Genomic DNA, 5,019 nt, shown 5'->3' on the forward strand with positions numbered 1-5,019 from the left:
AGGGCGTGTGGAAATTCCCCACGCCCATGTGCCTGACCCACAGGGACACCCACAGTTCCCTGTGGCCCCTCTATCCTCCCGAGAGACATGACTAAGTGTTCCACATGGCCCTGTGAAAATTCCACACTGGCGTGTGGATTCTCACAGGGGTATTCATAGGAGCACTCATACGCCATTGTGTGCTCTTAGGATGGAAGACAAGTCTCTATAGAGTTTCACACGGGCGTGTGAAATTACCAACTCCTGTGTGTAGTTCACAAGATCATCCACAGGGACATTCACATGCCCCTGTGTCTTCTCAGGATAGAGTCTAAGAACTCTGCGGAGATCCACACACCCGAGTGGAAATTACCGACAGGTGTGTGACCATCACAAGGTCATTCACAGTGGCATTCGCACGCCGTTGTGTCCTCTCTGGATAAGCTCTGAACGGAAACACACGCCCGTATGGAAATTTCACATGGCTGTGTGTCTTCTCTGGATGACGTAGAAAAATTATAGACTCTACAAAAAAATTTTTGTATACTTATACACATATAGAGACTGCATAACAATGAAGAACTAACCAAAGAACCATGGAAAATGTGCTCAAATGACAAAGAAACTTCGCCAATCACGGTTAAGCACACTTAAACACCAACAATCCATGAGTAAAACACAGCAATAACATGTAAAAGATCAAGACACCAACACTCAAGCTCTTATTTATGCAAGTACTAAACTAAAACCTAGAAAAAAAGTAAAGTCTTGGGTTGCCTCCCAAGAAGCACTTGTTTAACGTCACTAAGCTTGACGTACCTGACCTTGTCTCATGGGGGCTCATAGATGAAGGTTGCACTCTTACCTACAACTTGAAAGCACTATACACATAATTGTTTTAAGGTAGAGGGAGAGTTAATGAGCATGTTACCACACAAGGGTTCGTCATCCTTACTCCATGCTTGCACATCCCCATTAGCCTTGGGGCGCTTCTTATGACGTCTCCTTGCTCGCTTCATCTTTAGAATCATCCTCTTCATGAAACTAGGGTAGGTTGCAACTTGTGCTCTATACCAAGTTGCAACACTTCTTCATTCTCCACCTCTTGATCTAGCAAGCCCTCAATGGGTCTGGACACATCATTCCCTGCACGTATTCATCAATTAACTCATCAGTCGTGTCGAAAACAATATAACGTATCATCAAAGTCAAGAGAATGATGCATGGCTTCAGCGAGGCGGTATGTTAACTTGTCATCACCAAGTCTTAATGTCAACTCCCAACTGTCCATGTCAATGAGAGCTTTGGAAGTGGGCAAGAATGGCCTCACAAGTATCAATGGAACCTCGGCATCCTCAACAACATCCAACACCATAAAGTCTACAGGAAATATGTACTTGTCAACTTTCATAAGTACATCTTCAATGATGCCCCTCGGATGTATAATTGTTCAGTTAGCCAATTGAAGTGTCATCCGAGTGGCCCTATGCTCTCCCAAGCCTAGATTCTTGAAAACATATATAAGGCACGATGTTAATGCTAGCCCCTGAATCCGCCAATGCTTTTTCTTCCCCAAAATTACCAATATTACATGGAATGATAAAGCTTTCGGGGTCTATCTTCTTGTTCGGCATATTCTTTTGCAACACCGCCGAGCATGAAGCATCTAAGACCACAGATGTACTCTTCTCCAACTTCTTTCTTATTGGTCAAGAAGTCTTTGAGAAACTTTGCATAGCGAGGCATTTGAGACAATGCCTCCACAAATGGGATGTTGATGTGCAACTGCTTGAATAGATCCAAGAACTTCTTGTATTGCTCATCATTTTGGTCATTCTTCAACCTTGAAGGATAACAAATTCTTGGCTTGTAAGGTGGGGTGCTACCTGCTTCTCTTTGGCTCTATCCTTAACCTCCACGACCTCGGGTGACTCAACATTGGTCTTCTGACTAGGGAGCCTACTCTCAAATTCACGACCACTTCTCAAAGTGATCTCATTCGGATGCTCTATTGGATTGGTCTCCGTGTTGCTAGGCGAACTCCGTTGAGATTTTCCGAGAGTGACTTCACAATTTCTCCCACTTGATTGTCCAAGTTGTGCAATGATGCAGTGTGGTTGTGAAGTGTGGCTTCAATCGATTTAAATCTTGTATTCGATGATTGAATGAACTTGGTCAAAATCTTCTCAAAGTAGGTCATCTGGGTTCTCCAACCCCTAAAATTCTATTCTCCATGTTCGGGGTTTGTTGTTGATGTTGGAAACCTGGTGGTGCTATAGCCTTCTTGATTACTCCAAGAAAGGTTTGGGCCGGCAATGATGTGACTGCATCAATCTCATGAAGTACGACTACCTTCTTCTTGTCTCATATGTTCCACTGATAACTATTTATATCCATTTCTTTAATGAGATGTCAGGCTTCTTCAGGGGTCTTGCTTCCTAAGGTACCTCCTGCTGCATCATGTAACTGCTTTGTGCTTGGACTAAAACCATTGTAGAAAGTTTGAATGATCATCCACTTGGGGAACCTATGGTGAGGACATTTCCGCAGGTGATCCTTGAACCTATCCCATGACTCAAAAAAAGACTCCAATTATGTTTGCACAAAAGAGGATATTTTATTCCTAAGCTTTACAGATTTTCGGGGAGGGAAATATCGGGCAAGAAAAGCGTCTACCATGTCCTCCCATGTAGTGATCGATGCTCTAGGTAATGAATGTAGCCATTATTTTTGCTCTCACTTTCAAGGAAAATGGGAAGGCTCTTAACCTAATTGCATCATCCAGTAACACCATTAATCTTTAGCATATTGCACACTTCCAAGAAATTCTCAATGTGGTTGTTCGGATCCTCATCAGCCAAACCATTAAACTGTGCTGAATGTTGTACCATATGGATAAAGCCTAGCTTGAGCTCAAAATTCTGAGCCATGATCAGTGGCTACACAATGCTAGACTGTGTGCTAAGAACTATGGGTCATGCATATTATGAGAGTGTCTTCTACTGCTCATGCTGTTCTGCCATATTATATGACCCTTCACCTTCTATCTCAGCTTGATTTAACTGTTCTTGCATAGGTTCCTTTCCTCTTCTATGAATTCTTCTTCCAATATCCTAATTTCCTTGAACTAATGTTGAAGGGTTTCCTCGGGTCATAATATGGGCCTACAACCAAAGAAAAAAAAACATATCAGAATGATGGAAGAATAAGAAAGTATGAAATAAAACAAGTGATGAATAACTAAATTAGCAAAGTGCAAAATGCTTCCAAAACGACTATTCTCTGGTAATGGTGCCAAAAACTTGACACACCACTTGTGTGTGTGTATCGCAAGTGCATGGATTGTCGAAGTAATAAAGTACCCTGGTGAGTGGGTAGTCGTATTCACAGGGAATAGTGCTCGGAATCACAAGTATTGTTTTTAACTATAGTGGAGATGATTCAAGACTGGTATGAACAATATCGATGCAAGTAAAAGTAATGAAAAGAAGAAAGAGACACAATAGAATATAAGGAGAGGCAATCAATAGAAGATGCGGTACCCGGACATTGCTTACCCTAGGACTATTGTTTCAAGTGCAAGATTAATCATCATATCTCCTAACTAATGTTTAATGAGTCATGAAAATCCTAAGATACAAGGTTTGAAACTTAAGGTCAACCATGACTAACCCTACACTATGCCCCGATGGAAAGGATTACTCTCGACGCCTCACACTGTGCAAGGTTGCTTAAAGCTCTTAGGACTCCAAGTGATAAACCCTATTTCCTAATATAGATATAACCCTTTGGTCAAGGCAAAAGATCCCTTGTCACAATTAAGCTCCAGCACTAAGGATTACTTCAACACTTCACTCTGTTTCTCCCGCAACTAAGCCCCAGTGGAGTTTTTCTCTTAGCACTTCACTCTATTGTGACCGCAAAGAACTCTTAGAATATGAAGGTAGGATAAATCACACCGAAAGGGAAAGGAGGCGTTTCGCTACCTCTCGACTCACCCTCTCGACCCTCTCCAACCTAGCTTTGTCTAATCCTAATAAAGTGTTACTCATTCACAAGGATTACCAATATATCTTCTTAACCCTAGTGTCACTCTAAGCGAAAATCAATTCAACAACCATTAAAGGTTGGAACTCAATTAAAAGATCAGTTAAAGAAACATAATAAAAGGTCAATGAAATAAAATCATCCTAGGATTTACAAGTCCAAGCACCCACTAGGGGTTTAGTTCTCCATGGAGTAATATACAATCAATAATGAAATCGAATGTAAAAGCATGCAATCTATATGTAAAACCCCCTCATAGTCCGTATCGATGGTCTTGTGGAGTCACCTCATCTTCTCCAAGGGTTCCCTCATTAAGCCTAGGGCACACCTCGCCAAATCGATGCCGACGAAAGCAACCCTAATAACTATCTTCCGAAGGAATGCAATGTTGAAGGCTGTAGAACCACTACAAAGACCTAGCCAAAGCCTCTCTAAACCCTAGCTGCTAGTGCCTCTGAAGATGGGGAAAAGATGAGTAAAGGATCCTTCAAAATGTCTCAAATCATAGTATTTGTAGGGGCTGGAATCGTGCATCCACACAGGCGTGTGGAATATCAACACACCCGTGTAGATTTCCAAAAATTGGTTTCCTGGAAGCTGTAAATAGTAACTGCTACAGTAATTTTGCTACATTTATTTGTTGTAGTAAACTGCTTCAGTACTTCACCAAAAATGCTCCTGAATCCACTCTTTTCATCGAGGCCACATGAATGGATACATATCATGTGGTAGATCGCGTCGCGTCTTCAATAAAACTACATTGATGAAGATCTTTCTAGTATTGCACAAGTCAGAATGCATGAGTATGACTGCCTTTGTGCCCCTCCACTTTGTGTATTCTTTTGAGCACAATGGAGATTGGACACACCAACATGTATTTGAGCACAGCTTGTTTCATCGTGTTTGTTCAATTCAAGACTTCATCAACAAATGCATCCACGATCTACTTTTGTGTCTTTTCTGCCACAATTGTCTCCTCAACCCTAAATGCAC

The 5,019-nt window shown here is 41.6% G+C and overlaps 1 non-coding gene across 1 annotated transcript; it reads left to right on the plus strand.

Moving 5' to 3' along the window:
• Window positions 1-2,503: 2,503 nt before the first annotated feature.
• Window positions 2,504-2,610, plus strand: LOC120251978. The gene has a single exon (XR_005533537.1). It is a non-coding gene; the product is annotated as a small nucleolar RNA R71 (small nucleolar RNA).
• The last annotated feature ends 2,409 nt before the right edge of the window (window positions 2,611-5,019 follow it).

The sequence above is a fragment of the Dioscorea cayenensis genome, chromosome 20 (assembly GCF_009730915.1).
Source record: "Dioscorea cayenensis subsp. rotundata cultivar TDr96_F1 chromosome 20, TDr96_F1_v2_PseudoChromosome.rev07_lg8_w22 25.fasta, whole genome shotgun sequence".
In the NCBI taxonomy this organism is placed as follows: Eukaryota; Viridiplantae; Streptophyta; class Magnoliopsida; order Dioscoreales; family Dioscoreaceae; genus Dioscorea; species Dioscorea cayenensis.